The 16998-nt window shown below is 41.1% G+C and overlaps 1 protein-coding gene across 1 annotated transcript in view; it reads left to right on the top strand.

The window, feature by feature from the left end:
* Positions 1-16998, top strand: part of LOC127633152 (astrotactin-2-like) — an 875437-nt gene that overhangs the window by 381605 nt on the left and 476834 nt on the right. The window lies entirely within an intron of this gene.

Genomic DNA, 16998 nt, shown 5'->3' with positions numbered 1-16998 from the left:
CAATAAATGAACCTGCTTGACAATTTCAAAGGATTGTTGCAAACCAACTCTTTGCTACATCCACTGCTGTAAAATGTATTTCATTTTATTTTTAAGATAAAACAGTGCCATTTTACTGGGGACATTGCTTTGTTGGCATACAGAAGACATTTAGGTTAAAGTAATTTAGTTTAGATTTTTTGTCATCTTTATTTGTTTATGTGGCTTTGAGGTAAAACAAAAGTAATCAGTTTAACTTTTAGATTGTGATAAGTGGAACTGGGACAACAGTTGAAACCAAGCTTTTAGCTAATATTGTTACAATACATTCATTGTGAATTGTCCCTGTACAAATAAAGAAAACAATAAAATATAGGTTACTGGTTACATTTGAGCAATTAAATAGTCATTTGTTGTTTGGATCGTGCTGTTTGTTGTAGGCTATTTTTATGTTTATGGATCTTGCTACATTGTTTCTCCAGTCACTTAAAAGTGTCCCGTTTGCCTTGCCAACCACCTACAAAACCCAGATACTTGCCAACAAAGCAATTATGTGTCAGAAAGAACAATGTGAAAATGTATTTCCATGGATTTAAAATGACAAGGAGTGATACTCCGCAAAGTAAAATTGTAATGCTGCTGGGTGGTTGCTCTTTCATAAATTATGAGACTTAATGGAGTTCTCAATAAAGTTTCTTTTTAGTATAAACTAGTCTCAGACACATGTGAAATTGACAGAGTTGACTTGTTTATTAGAAACTGAGATGCAAGAGCCTGAATCCAGATTCAGCAATGGTCACATGAGGGCCATTTTGTTTCTATATTTATTAATTTTCATAATAGTGGTTTTAACCATTACGCAAACCACACAATTGCGTGTGGCCCTGGACGTCTGTGTGGCCTGGGTGACAGGTGAGGCATTGTTTTGTGTTCACGCACGTTGATGCTGTTTTCAGCCATTTCGTAGTGGTTCACGTGCATTGTGAAGGCAAAGTGCCACAGGTTCACTCATTTGAGCAATTACAAACATTTGAAGCCACTTAAAGTTATTATACATATCTCAAACACAACACAGTATGACAGAAATGTGGGAGGTGACAGAGTTACACCAGATTTGCAATCAGGAACATTGTAAACTGTGAAATATATACTGACACTGCAGAGCACTATCATTGTTCCGTCAAAATAAAAGGCCCAGTTGAAGTAAATATGACAGAAATACATTACCTATTGTATAAACAATATCCTCAAAATAATAATTCAGTATCATATTATAAAAATAAGCTTGACTGAAGAATAATTAATAATACTGATCTGGGTTCAAAAATATAAAGAAAGTGACATTGTAGTTTTTACACACCCTATTTATTAATAAAAAGAAAAAAATATATATATTTATACTGTGTATGTATATGTATATATATATATATATATATATATATATATATATATATATAGATGAACATTGCTTTTTTATTGCTGTATTGGTGCATACAAATTATATTTATTATATAATAAATTAAATATCATTCTTCCTTGTGTTCATTTAGTGGAAAAACATGCATTAGTTTTTATCTAGATTTTTATTTAATTAAACATTTTGAATGTACTTGTCTACAATGGCTCTTAAAAATGATTTTAAAATTATGATATAAAATCACTTTTATGTTATTTCCCCAGTTGTGCGTCGAAAGGGAGGTCCCGGCTGGACGATTGCTCGGGGCCTCGGAAATCGTAACCCCACTCCTGTCTGTTCATTACTTTGTTCAGATGAGAATTCATTTGAACAAATTTATTCTGGAATCCTCAGTCCATTCATTGTGATATCATGAATAATTGTGCATATTCTTATGTAAATTGTGGTTCTACCTCACGTACATTTGCTTACTATGGAAATCTTGAACCGCAAGGTGAAAAAATGGTCTCTGCGTCTTAGTGTCTTCCTGAGCGTATGTCCTAAGGAAAATTTTTATTAAAATCTCTGCAAATTATACTTGTTTTTCAGATTTTTTTCTTCTGGTTGCTTTTTCCAAAAGAGGCAACACATGTGAGAGTTAGAAAATCTTGCTAGCTACTAATTAGCATGCAGTAATAACCTCGGCCACCAGTTATAATACAATATCAAGTATGTTTTGCAAATCTGAAAAAAAAAAACATGTAATGAGTCATCTTTCCTGTTTCATAAATTCCCACAATTAAATGAATATCAAATCAAATCTCTTTATTGTCACACGACCACATACACAAGTGCAACAGTGGGTGAAAGTCTTGTGTGCATTTCCGAGTAACATAGCAGTCATGACAGTGACGAGACATTACAATAAACAACACATTTACACAACACAATTTACATATAAAATGTACACATAATTACACAACACAATAATAATATACAATGTACAGTAAACAATACACAAAATACAAATTTTTAAATAAAAAGTATATAAACAATATATATATATATATATATATATATATATATATATATATACAGTAGTTGTATTGTGAAGAGAATATAATTATGACAGTCCAGTGTGAGAAAATAAGATTAATAAAGTGCAGTGCTGATGTATATTGATCGTGAGAGATCAAGAGTTCAAAAGTCTGAAGGGGGAAGTTGGGGGAAGAAGCTGTCAAGTAGTTGGCTGGTGCAGGTCCTGATGCTATCAAATCAAATCACTTTATTGTCACACTACCATGTACACAAGTGCAACAGTAGGTGAAATTATTGTGTGCAGGTCCGAGCAACATAGCAGTCATGACAGTGACGAGACATATACCAATTACATTAAACAACATACTTACACAACACAATTTACATATCAAATGTACACATACTTACACAACACAATAATTATATACAATGTACAGTAAACAATACACACAATATACAATACAATAAGTAAGGAGTATATGAAATATATATATATATATATATATATATATATATATATATATATATATATATATATATATGAAGTAGTATATGTGGAGAGGAGAATATGTTGACAGTCCAGTGTGAGATATAATGTGATATATATGATACCGCCTGCCTGATGGTAGCAATGAGAGCAGCCCATGACTCGGGTGGCTGGAGTCTCTGATGATCCTCCGAGCTTTTTTCACACACCGCATGGCATATATGTCCTGGAGGGAGGGAAGCTCACCTCTGATGATGTGTCTGGCAGTTTGCACCACGCTTTGCAGGGCTTTGCGGTTGTGGGCGGTGCTATTGCCCTACCAGGCGGTGATGCAGCCAGTCAGGATGCTCTCTACAGTACTGGTGTAGAACCGTATGAGGATGTGGTGGTTCATTCCAAACTTCCTCGGCTGTCTCAGGAGGAAGAGTTGCTGGTGAGCCTTCTTCACAACAGCCTCAGTGTGGACGAACCATGTGAGTTCCTCAGTGATGTGGACACCGAGGAACTTGAAGCTGCTGACACTCTCCACCAGTGCTCCATTAATGGTGATGGGGCTGTGTTCTCTGTCTTTCCTCCTGAAGTCCACTACAAGCTCCTTGTTCTTACTGACATTGAGGTAGAGGTAGTGCTGCTGACACCAGTGTGTCAGAGTGTGCACCTCCTCTCTGTAGGCTGTTTCATCATTGACAGTGATCAGACCTACCACTGTCGTATTGTCAGCAAATTGATGGCATTGGAGCTATGTGTTGCCACACAATCATATGTGTACAGGGAATACAGGAGTGGGCTGAGAACACAGCCCTGCGGGGCTCCAGTGTTGAGGGTCAGTGATGAGGAGATGTTGCTGCCCATTCTAACCACCTGATGTCTGCCTGACAGGAAGTCCAGGATCAAGCTGCACAGCAAGCTGTTTAAGCCCGGAGCCCGGAGTGTCACATCAAGCTTGGAGCACAGAGCAGATGTGATCTCTGATTAGCATCTCAAAGCATTTGCTGATGATGGGGGTCAGAGCAACAGGATACCGGTCATTTAAACAAGTGATTTTTGATTGGTTCGTGGTTCGTGCACGCTCTGATGATGCAGCCCGGAATGCCGCCTGGATCCGCGGCTTTACGAGCGTTCACCCGTCGGAAGGATCAGGTTACATCCGCAACAGAGACGGAGAGTGAACCAACCTCTGTAGCGTCGGCCGTGAGTGCTCTCTCCGCTCTCTCCGTGTTATTTTCCTCGAAACAAGCATAAAATTTATTTAGCTCGTCCGGGAGAGAGGCAGCGGTGTTCACGGTGGAGTTTTTATTCCCTTTGTAGTCCATGATGATGTTAATTCCCTGCCACATACTTCAAGAGTTGGTCATGTTGAACTGTCCTTCAATTTTGTGCCTGTACTGGCATTTGGCTTCTCTGATAGTTTTACGGAGGGCATAACTGGCTTGTTTAGGCTCCTCCGCATTCCTGGAATTAAGTGCCGCGCGAACATCGCTGTTAACCCATGGTTTCTGGTTGGGGTAGATCTGTATTGTTTTGGTCGTCCTGATGAAACACGTTATGCTTTCAGCTTAAACAAAGATGTCATCATCAGAGGCGGACCGGAACATCTCCCAGTCCGCGTGATCAAAACAGTCTTGTAGCATAGAGTCTGATTGGTCCGACCAGCTCTGGATTGTTCTGAGGGTGGGTGCTTCCTGTTTCAGTTTCTGCCTGTAAGTAGGCAGAAGCAGAACGGAATAGTGGTCTGATTTGCCAAATGGTGGGCGGGGGAGGGATTTGTAGCAATCCCGGAAAGGAGAATAGCAATGGTCCAAAACCTGGTCCCCTCGTGTGTTGAAGCTAATATGTTGGTGGTATTTTGGTGCGATTGTTTTCAAATTGGCTTTGTTAAAGTCCCCGGTCACAATGAATGCGGCCTCAGGGTGCGTGGTTTCCTGCTCACTTATACTCCCATACTGTTCCTTGAGTGTCCGGTCTGTGTCGGCTTGTGGGGGGGATGTACACAGCTGTGATAATGACCGCTGTGAATTCCCTCGGTAGCCAGAATGGTCGACACGGAAGCATGAGAAATATGCCTCAGATTGAATGTTTCAAATGGCATTTATTGTCAAGTGTTACAGCGGGAGTTATTTCTGATTGTTTGATGACCTTCACAACTGGGAATAGCAATGCTGCTATTAATATTGTGCTTTTTTAAATTGTTGGCCTATTGGGCTATGTAAAAATGTGCTACATGGAGGTCTTTGACCGTTTTCAGGAGTGACATTTTTGTTGTTGTTATTATTTGATATAGGCTCAGGAAGGTAGGACACCTATGTACTCTGTGTGTGTGTGTGTGTGTGTGTGTGTGTGTGCGTCGTGCGTGCATGTATATATACAGTGAGGAAAATAAGTATTTGAACACCCTGCTATTTTGCAAGTTCTCCCACTTAGAAATCATGGAGGGGTCTGAAATTGTCATCGTAGGTGCATGACCACTGTGAGAGACATAATCAAAAAAAAAAATCCAGAAATCACAATGTATAATTTTTTAACTATTTATTTGTATGATACAGCTGCAAATAAGTATTTGAACACCTGAGAAAATCAATGTTAATATTTGGTACAGTAGCCTTTGTTTGCAATTACAGAGGTCAAACGTTTCCTGTAGTTTTTCACCAGGTTTGCACACACTGCAGGAGGGATTTTGGCCCACTCCTCCACACAGATCTTCTCTAGATCAGTCAGGTTTCTGGGCTGTCGCTGAGAAACATGGAGTTTGAGCTCACTCCAAAGATTCTCTATTGGGTTTAGGTCTGGAGACTGGCTAGGCCACGCCAGAACCTTGATATGCTTCTTACAGAGCCACTCCTTGGTTATCCTGGCTGTGCGATTCGGGTCATTGTCATGTTGGAAGACCCAGCCTCGACCCATCTTCAATGCTCTAACTGAGGGAAGGAGGTTGTTCCCCAAAATCACGCAATACATGGCCCCGGTCATCTTCTCCTTAATACAGTGCAGTCAGCCCTGTCCCATGTGCAGAAAAACACCCCCAAAGCATGATGCTACCACCCCCTGCTTCACAGTAGGGATGGTGTTCTTGGGATGGTACTCATCATTCTTCTTCCTCCAAACACGGTTAGTGGAATTATGACCAAAAAGTTCTATTTTGGTCTCATCTGACCACATGACTTTCTCCCATGACTCCTCTGGATCATCCAAATGGTCATTGGCAAACTTAAGACGGGCCTTGACATGTGCTGGTTTAAGCAGGGGTACCTTCCGTGCCATGCATGATTTCAAACCATGACGTCTTAGTGTATTACCAACAGTAACCTTGGAAGCGGTGGTCCCAGCTCTTTTCAGGTCATTGACCAGCTCCTCCCGTGTAGTTCTGGGCTGATTTATCACCTTTCTTAGGATCATTGAGACCCCACGAGGTGAGATCTTGCATGGAGCCCCAGTCCGAGGGAGATTGACAGTCATGTTTAGCTTCTTCCATTTTCTAATGATTACTCCAACAGTGGACCTTTTTTCACCAAGCTGCTTGGCAATTTCCCCGTAGCCCTTTCCAGCCTTGTGGAGGTGTACAATTTTGTCTCTAGTGTCTTTGGACAGCTCTTTGGTCTTGGCCATGTTAGTAGTTGGATTCTTACTGATTGTATAGGGTGGACAGGTGTCTTTATGCAGCTAACGACCTCAAACAGGTGCATCTAATTTAGGATAATAAATGGAGTGGAGGTGGACATTTTAAAGGCAGACTAACAGGTCTTTGAGGGTCAGAATTCTAGCTGATAGACAGGTGTTCAAATACTTATTTGCAGCTGTATCATACAAATAAATAGTTAAAAAATCATATATTGTGATTTCTGGATTTTTTTTTTTGGATTATGTCTCTCACAGTGGACATGCACCTACGATGACAATTTCAGACCCCTCCATGATTTCCAAGTGGGAGAACTTGCAAAATAGCAGGGTGTTCAAATACTTATTTTCCTCACTGTATATACACACAGTACTGGTAAAAAGTTTGTAACATGACTGAAATGTTTCTAATAATCTTAAAAAATCTTTTGATCTGAAGGCGTATACTTAAATGTTTGAAATTAGTTTTGTAGACAAAAATATAATTGTGCCACCATATTAATTTATTTAATTATAAAACTAAAATGTAATAATAAAAAAAAGTTTTTGAAATTGATGATTTGGGCCAAATAATAAAGAAAAGCAGCCAATAAGTGCCCAACATAGATTGGAACTCCTTCAATACAGTTTAAAAAGCATCCCAGGGTGATACCTCAAGAAGTTGCATGAGACAATTGAGAGTACTTGTCTGCAAATTCTAGGCAAAGGGTGACAACTTTGAAGATATATCTATTTGAAGATAAAATATAATACGAATTGAAGAATGAGTAAGTGTTTCAATATATATATATATATTGAGAGAGAGAGAGAGAGAGAGAGAGAGTGAGCTCTGGAAAAAAAGAGACCACAGCAAAATTATCAGTTCCCTTTCTGTCACTCAGTGTTGTGTCTATGTAGTGACTCTATGGGTTGTCCTTGGGAGCCCCATACACCTCTGATCTTTCAGAAAAGGCCAATGGGAATTTGCATGCCACTGCCCCGGACATATGGGTATAGAAGTAGCTGGCTCGCAACCACTCATTCAGATTGTTTCTTCGGAGCCGTGCTGTTGTGTCCAGCTGATCCATTCACCACTTAAGAAAGCTGTTGGATTTACGGCGCATTACTGCGGTTTCTCCCCCTCGTGCACCGGTGGTGTGCAGAGAATGCCCCTGGGTGCTTCAGCAGCCTAAAAGAGTATATTCTTCCATTAAAATAGTATATTTTCCAACTAAAAGAGTAAAACAACACTCTCTGTCAGTGCGTCGTTATCTCTCTGCTTCCGATGGCCACGATCGCTGTCTCACATGCTTGGGCGCTGCCCACGTGGAGACAGCATTCGTGAATGGTCATGTCCTCACTGCAAGAGCATTGCTGTCGCGGCTTTTCTTCATTGGAGGGAAAGCCACCCCAGCGGCTTCCCGCCTCGGTCCTTCAACCTACGGGTATGCGGCTGCGTCAGTTAGCACTGGGGCCAATTTGGGGGACCCCAATGGGAGCTGATCCACCTGGTAACCCCCCACGGACTTCCCATTCCCCAGCATGCTCGTTCAACCCGGTCGAGTTCTGGGATGAGATTGCTGGCTCGTCTCAGGGCAAAATCGCGGCCTCATTCGGGGTTTGTGAAGTGGATGAGCTCTCGATAGCAGCATTGGAGAGCGGGCTGGTTCAGTCTGATGCTGAGGACTTGACTGGGCTCCCAACTTTTGGTGTGGTCATCCAGTCGCAGGCCGATGCGGAGCTGACAGCCATGCTTGCCTGGGTAGCTGCGAGCATTGGGCTGGAGTGGAACCCTCTGCCCTGCACTGAACCCTGAAACCTTGCGGCTTGATGATTGGTTCCTGAACTCAGAGCACTGCTCACGGCCGCGCCCCGGTCCCTTTCTTCCCGGAGGTGCATGAGGAGCTCACAAAGTCGTGGCGGGCACCTCTACTGCCTGATCTCTGAGCTCCTTAGCTCTCACTACCCTCGATTGTGGGGCTGCCAGGGGGTACTTGGCGATTCCCAAGGTGGACAAGTCAGCTGCAGTGCACCTGTGCCCGCAAAGCGCCATCCAGGACTCCCATCCAGGGCCTGTAGGTTCATGTTGTCACTGGCGACTAAGGCCTACAGTGCCACTGGACAGGCAGCCTCCACCCTGCACACCATAGATTTCCTGCAAGTGCACCAAGCCATGGTGCTGAGAGAAATGCACAAGGTTAGTTCTGACCCGGAATTGATGCAGGAGCTGTTGCTAGGTGACCGATCTCACACTCGGGGCGACGAAGGTCACGGCACAGACTCTCTGGCAGGCAATGTCCACCTTGGTGGTCCAGGAGCGCCAGCTTTGGTCAACTTAGTCGAGATGAGGGAGGCTGACAAGGTACAGTTCCTTGATGCCCCCATCTCCCAGGTTGGCCTATTCGGCGACACCGGTGAAGACTTTGGCCAGCAGTTTTCGGCAGTTAAGAAGCAGACGTTGGCTATTCAGCACATCCTGCCCCGGCGTGGATCAAGATCCTGCACCCCGTCTGCTCATCACCAAGGGCATCCCCCTGTGGCAACAACACCGGCCGTGGCGTGGAGCCGCCCGCAGAAAGCCGATGTCACCCGTCTCACGGCCTGCCACCAAGAACCTGAGAAAGCACCCCTGAGATGGGCGACCCAGGGATGTGGAGACCCGCTACAGGCCTGGAGGTGTTGAACAGGAGGATCTTTTGTTGCCTTTTCCTTTGATTTAGCTGCATGCCCAATGGGCTGTGGTACTCACATTTTCAGAAAAAGAGCGGTTTCCTCACTCCCTGGGTAACACATCTGGTGTTTACGGCCGTTATCACGATCGCCGGACACTGCACTTTTACGACAGGCATGGTAATGCAGAGGCCCCTGTGCGCGCAGCTGTGGCACAAACCACAGCCAGGGCATTTGTGAGGGACTTTGAAGAAGGGTAAGTGCTTCGATTTCCCCAGACTCAGCACGGCCATGAGCTCGGTGTTTGAGCCCCCTCAACATAGCGCCTCAGGCTCCGCCACGCTTTGAGGCCCCACCCTCCTATACGTCTGAAGCAATTGTCCCCTTGGTCTCCCTTGGAGCTTGGAGGCATGGCTTGCGCTTCCCAACCCGTCACTATGTCTAACCAGGACCGTCCGACTCAGCTATGCGATTCATGCAATTCACTGAAACAATTTCAGAGGCTCCTGGGGCATATCTCTTCTCACTCTAAACAAATGACTGCACCACCAAGGACCCCTCTGTCAAGCTCCTGAAGTTTGCAGACGACACCACTGATATCGGCCTCATCCGAAATGATGATGAGTCTGCATATAGAAAGGAGGTTGAACGGCTGGCTGTTTCGTGAATTCAAAACAACCTGGAGCTGAACACGCTCAAAACAGTGGAGATTATTGTGGACTTTAGGAGGAACACCCCAACATTGTCCCCCCTCACCATTCTAAACAGCACTATGGTAGCAGTGGAGTCATTCAGGTTCCTGGGCACTACCATCTCACAGGACCTGAAGTGGGAGATACACATCAACATTGTGAAAAAGGCCTAGCAGAGGTTGTACTTCCTTCGCCATTCCTTCTGAATGTTGAATTCATGGAATTAATTGGTGGATTATTTATATTTAAATTCAATGATTCAACTCGTTTCACAATATTATATCACTTGTACGAAGACTGAACGTTAAAATTATAGAAATTCTGATAGAAATATAACTTTTACATTTTTTTCTGAATATGCTGCTGCTCAAAAACATGATCATAAAATGCATCACAGAAACACAATAAAACAAATAAACATGAAATGAATCCAAATTTTTGCAATAATCCATGTCTTCAGAAGACACATGATCACTGTGTGAGAAACAAACCCAAATTTAAGTCTTTATTCAATGATCTTCATCTCCATCCGCTGTAGTGGCTGTAACTGTCAAATCCCAAACTCATTTAAACATTCAAAAACTGTCACCTCAAGAAGCGCTACAACACAGATTTTATGGCAGTGATGTCAAATGCTTATTGGCTCCCTCATTTCTCGTGACTGAGTGTGGCATATCATATTTCAGGTGATGTATTTGTTTGAATAAGATATGAACTTGCACAAAGCTATATATGCCATCAGAGTGCACTTCAAATGCAGCACATCATCGTTTGGACTACTTTTACTGCTGTTTGCAGTATTTTTTTTTAAAACATTATTGTGATGAAATAATTTATTTTGAAAAAATTATGAATTTCTGATTGAAAAATGTTCTGATGATTTTTTATTTTTTTTAAAGACAGTAGTTTTAGGGGTGTGGTTATAAAATAGTACAAATTTATCTATTCAAATACTCTATATTTAAATTATTATTCAAATAAAATAATAAGACATATATTTATTATTATTATTATTATTATTAATAATATTTAAAGCTACATTTCTAAAGCTGTAAATGCGTAAAAACAGGTTTTAGATGCTGTCCATACATCCCTATTGTTCATTTCAGTGTCTCTCCAAATGAACACAAATGTACATATAAATGTTACATACTAATAACAACAATAATAATGAGATCAGGCTGATCACACATGTCTGAAAGCACAGAGTCTGTATACAGTAAAGTAGGTGGGCTTAAATGTACCAGTGAACACAGCATATGTGACAGAGCATTCTTAACAATGATGAAGGTGAAACCAAGCAAAGGTCAGAAGACTCTGAGGAGCAGAAGATCATGTTCTGTCTGAAAGAATCCTCCAATTAGAGCCACTGGGCTGATGCTGCAGTCCAGAGATTCGGGACCATCTGCCTGAGACAGGTTGTGTTTTGATACTTTTATTTATTTTTGAGTCAAACTTCTGTCTTTCATAGAAGAAGAAAGATCAATATGAGTAGAGTGTAGGTGTTTGTATTGGGACAACCTGAATTGTAAATGTCACCTGGCTGCTATATTGCTAAAACCTTCACATTTCATATTATTATAATTTTCTCTCTTATCTAGCCACTGAAACCTCATTATGAGTATTATTGTTTTACATTGAATGAATGATTGTATAAATAACGCACATAATAAGGATGAAGGATTATTTCTATAGACAGTAGTAATATACACACACACACACACAAGCATGGACGCGCACAAACACACTCAAATTCCAGCGGCCAAAAATATCTTGATTTACAGATAATTATTTCTAAAAGATTTGTCATACTGTATGTTATCAGGTAGGAGAGTTGATGGTCATTTACATCTGTTGTGAGAAAATAAATATATAAATAAACTAAAAGACAACGAGAGAACTTTTATAGTTTTCAATTCAGTCTAATAATCCCACATTTAAAACATAGCTTTTTAAGCTTGTATGATTAAAAACTAAAATAGCTTCAGTCAATCTGATAGGTTATCTGCATAACAGGCATTACGAATAAATAAATAAAATCTTCAAAAAAAGGCGTTCAAGCTTCTCGTTGAGAGGTGAATGGACCGGCAGTGGAATTCAGCTTGCTGACACACAACCGCTCAGCTCCGAAGAAAAAATCAGAATGAGTGTATGCATTCCAGCTCCATTTATACCCATATATCCGGGGGGCATGCAAATTCCACTCGCCAATTCTCATTGGTGTTTGGGGCTCCCAAGAGCGAACCCTAGTGTTACTACATTGACACAATGTCAAGTGAGTGACAGAAGGGGAAGCACATTTAAGCACAAATAGCAAATTGCTGTTTAATGTTTTTGATGTTTAATAAAAGGAGGGTTAATTGGTACTGAAAACATTAAATTAATTAATTATATTTAGCAAAGTCTATGGAGTTGTAAGGCTGAAGCAGGGGCGGACTGGGAAGAGAAATCGGTCTGTCACTGTCATTTTCTGCATATAGCTGCCCCTTTCGGCATATCGCGGCCCATTCGGCCCAGTATCATGCCGACCCTTCGGGAAAAGTCCCTGTTCTCCCAATGGCCGGTCCGCCTCTGGGCTGAAGTAGACTTGTACCAAAGACTATCCCTTTTAACATTAACATCATTAAGATTGATTATTATTAATGATAGTAATCAAGTAGTCTTTGTGGTATATTTTAGTTATATTGTTCAGTTTGCTTCTTAGCTAATGCTGTTAATTATACAGGAGACCTTCTAACTTGGTACAATTAAGAAATATTAATTTGACAAATTTTTATTTTATTTAATTTTTTCATAATTTCCCACATTTGACCTTTTTAAAAATATACAATTTCCATGTATTCAATCAATAAATATTATGTCTTGAAATTGCATATATTATATCGAATGAATATTTTTTTGTGCATGTTTATTTTTAACATGCATAATTTGAAAGTATTTGCTTGGCTATGTAGAACCAGATCTAAAACGGTTGTGTGTCTTTAAGACTACCATCCGTTAGCGCATATTAATGAGAGAGAACATGCAGGTTTCTTTAGTACATCCCTGCTAATTTTGATTAGGCAAGGCAAGGCAAGTTTATTTATATAGCACATTTCATACACAATGGTAATTCAAAGTGCTTTACATAGAAGAGATTAAAATAAGAATAAAAAAATAAGAATAATTGAAACAGTTTAGAATAAAATAAAATAAAATACAGTACAGTACAGTACAAACAGTCGGACACACAGTGGCACAGTGCTCATTCAGTAAATGCACAGCTAAACAGATGTGTTTTGAGTCTGGATTTGAATGTGACTAATGTAGGAGCACATCTGATCTCTTCTGGAAGCTGGTTCCAGCTGCAGCTGGCATAATAGCTAAAAGCAGACTCTCCTTGCTTAGAGTGAACCCTTGGTATTTCTAGCTGATGTGATCCTAATGATCTGAGTGATCTGTTGGGTTTATATTCAGTGAGCATATCTGATAATACTTTAAAATCAATCCTAAATGTAACTGGGAGCCAGTGTAAAGACCTGAGGACTGGTGTGATATGTTCATATTTTCTGGTTCTGCTCAGAATCCTGGCAGCAGCGTTCTGTATGAGCTGCAACTGTCTTATGGTCTTTTTGGGAAGGCCAGTGAGGAGTCCATTACAATAATCCACCCTGCTGGTGATGAAAGCATGCACAAGTTTCTCTAGGTCTTGACTGGAAACAAAGCATCTAATTCTTGCAATATTTTTCAGATGATAGTGTGCTGATTTAGTTATTGCTTTGACATGACTACTGAAACTAAGGTCTGACTGTAGAGACACACCAAGATTCCTGACTTGATTTTTAGTTGTTTGACCCCTAGCGTCAAGGTATGCATTCACCTTGAGAACGTCATCTTTGTTTCCAAACACAATGACTTCTTTGTTTAACTGAAGAAAGTTTTGGCACATCCAACTGTTTAATTCATCAATGCATTGGCACAGGGAGTCAATGGGGCTGTAATCGTTAGGTGATATGGCTAAGTAGATCTGTGTGTCGTCTGCATAGCTGTGGTAAGCAATTTGGTTCTTTCTCATTATTTGGCTCATTGGGAGCATATACAGGTTGAACAGGAGTGGCGCAAGAATTGAGCCTTGAGGGACTCCGCATGTCATGGACGTCCACTCAGACTTATGGTCTCCTATACTCACATAATAACCTCTCCCTTCTAAGTATGACCTGAACCATTTTAGGACCATCCCAGAAAGCCCCACCCAGTTTTCCAGCCTGTCAAGAAGTATGTTGTGATCGACAGTGTCAAATGCAGCACTGAGGTCGAGTAGTACCAGTACTGATAATTTGCCTGTATCAGTATTTAAGCGAATATCGTTTATTATCTTTATGAGCGCTGTCTCTGTGCTGTGATGAGATCGGAAACCAGATTGAAAATTGTCAAAGTATCCATTTGAGTTCAAGAATTTGTTCAGCTGATTGAAGACAACTTTTTCAATGATCTTGCTTACGAAAGGAAGATTTGAGATCGGTCTATAGTTGCTTAATATGGTCTTATCCAGATTGCTCTTTTTCAAGAGGGGCTTGACAACTGCAGTTTTCAGGGAGTTTGGAAAACTCCCAGAGAGAAGTGAAGAGTTTATCACTTCTAGGAGATCTGCTTCTAAACAGTTGAACACACTTTTGAAAAAAGATGTGGGAAGTGCATCAAGGGCGCAGGTTGATGTTTTAAGGTGCTGTACGGTTTCTTCCAAAATTGATTAGATTTAATGTTTCTTTTTCATTGTTTTAGATCAAACTGTAAAGAACAGAAAGGATATAAAATTATACATTTTTCAATGCTAAATTAATTGCTTGGATCTCATTACCAAACTTTTACATCTTAACACACAGTGAAAAGATTTTGCATCTTCACTTTACACACAAATAAAGTTTGAAAAATTACAATTTTAATTGTGTAATTTGTAATAAATGTAATTTAAGAAGTAATCTACCCAACACTGCACCTGTGGTTACTTCTGTGAATTTGACAGAAACTAACTTCAAACATCCACTGAAAAACACCATTTGCCCAGCCTGTTAGACATTTCTGAGGATACTAGCCAAAGCCAAAGAGGATGCTGCACTCATTATAGCCACATTGCTGGAGCAACACCAGACCCAAAATGCTCCAGTAAAAACTCCAGTACTGAACCAATAGGGCAGAGAACAGGATCCTCATTTTGAGCTGCACACCAAGAGGCAAAAATACACCACTTGAATGTATATAACCTCTGAAGATCAGATTCGAAAAACGTACATGAGATGGCTAGTACGCAGCACTAACAGAAGCCGAATCCGATCTTCCCGAACTCTCTGCAGAACTGTGTTCAGCAGGCTGATTGGAGGTAAAGATATGCTATCGACCACTGATGCGCCAGCTCATCGATGCCCAGCGGCGCCAGGGGCGAGAGAAAAAACCAGAGGGTACAGTGTGACATTGCTCGGTGCAAACAGGTTAACTTCCACACTTCTGAACCTCCTCCAGATTTGCTCCACAATCTGACAATGTTATGTCCATTTTCCAGGAATCAGACCCTGTCTGGAGAGAAGTTCTGTCCCCAAATTCAATCGACCCGGAACATGTATGGTTCGTAGAGACTGTACATTGTTCTGTGCCCACAGAAGATTGAAATTTTCCAGCTTCAGGACGGCACGAGTGCACACTCCTCACTGACGGCTGATGTAGGCCACCACCGTCCTATTGTCTGACGAGATGAGTACATTGTCTGATGAGTATATGACTGTCCTGAATCTCCGGAAGGAAAAACCTCAATGCCAACAGCACTGCTAACATCTCCAGACAATTTACAGTATGTCCAGTTCAGCCACTGGCCCTTTTATGGAGTTCATCCAGCACTGAAAAGGTCATGCATGCAACAAGCCTAGGGGAATGACAGTATCTATACATTTCTTGAACGTGCATGGTGCTAAACAAGTCCAAAGGGAAGGACGCAAAATTGGTTTGCTTTGCCCTAAAAAGTGTATCTGAGAAAACTCCTGTGCTTCAGTGTGATGTGAATATGAAAATAAGTGTTCTTCAGATCTAGTGTCACAAACCAGTCCCCTGGCTGTATGTCCGACAAGACTAATGCTTTCGCTCAGGTGGAGGACGACAAACACAAGTAGGATTCCGGTGTCCATCCACATACCATCTTAGACACAGAGCCAAAATCCAAAATGGCTCCAGCACACAGAGCTCCAAAATCAGAGGCCGTAGAACTGGAACAAGTGGGGATAGAGCCTTGTGGCGAGAAATTGTGAGCCTGTCTTTTTTAATGCAGAAAGCCACATTGAAATTGCTCAAAAATGTCGCTAGTAACAAACACGAGCATAGACAATTCATGCACTGAAGAATAGAGAATCTGAGAAAATGGCACCGAAGTGAGTGCCTATTAGGAGCCCATGACGTAGCTCCTTATAGACATCGTTTAAGCCCCATAAGCCAATGAATTGCCATGATTGTATAGGGGCTTCTGACCACGTGTCCACAGACGTGTTCACTCATTGCATCACTACGCAACACATGAAAAAACTCATATGAAGACTCATGTGTGCTCCCTGAATAATAATAATGCATGATGTCAATATGTCAAATTGGTCAAAAATTTGTTTGGAAACAATTTTTGTCGAGAAAACATCTGTCACATCTGTCCTGACAACAAACAGCATAGCGGAGAGGAGCACTTGGACTGATGAGGAGATTTGAATTTGACTAAATTTCATTACCTTTCATTACCTTCAGTGACATTACCTTTATTATAGTTTGATTAGCTTGTAAGATTCTTGCAGCATTCGCTTGAACAGTGGCTGTGCTGCATGTAGAGAGAGTGGAGATAGAGGGGAGCACCTGAGGGGAAGAAACCGAGCGGGACTCTGACGTGCTGGCATCCTCCAAAACTGAGTTTGAACTTGTAGGATTAATGTATCTTGATTGCTTACACTTGAAATAGTCCGGAAATGGCCGATGTCTCTTCACATTGTGCTCACGATATTGATTGCCCATGACATTTGTAAAGGTAGACAATCACTGTAGTTTAGAGCCTTTATGCAGTCTATAGAAAATGTGCACATGTGATTGGTTCATTTTTAATCCGTTTGGGCTGCATTAAAAATGTTGTTGTATTGGTTTAAAAA

The sequence above is a fragment of the Xyrauchen texanus genome, chromosome 3, assembly GCF_025860055.1.
Source record: "Xyrauchen texanus isolate HMW12.3.18 chromosome 3, RBS_HiC_50CHRs, whole genome shotgun sequence".
Taxonomy (NCBI): domain Eukaryota; kingdom Metazoa; phylum Chordata; class Actinopteri; order Cypriniformes; family Catostomidae; genus Xyrauchen; species Xyrauchen texanus.
This window is presented reverse-complemented; position numbering and strand designations above follow the sequence as displayed.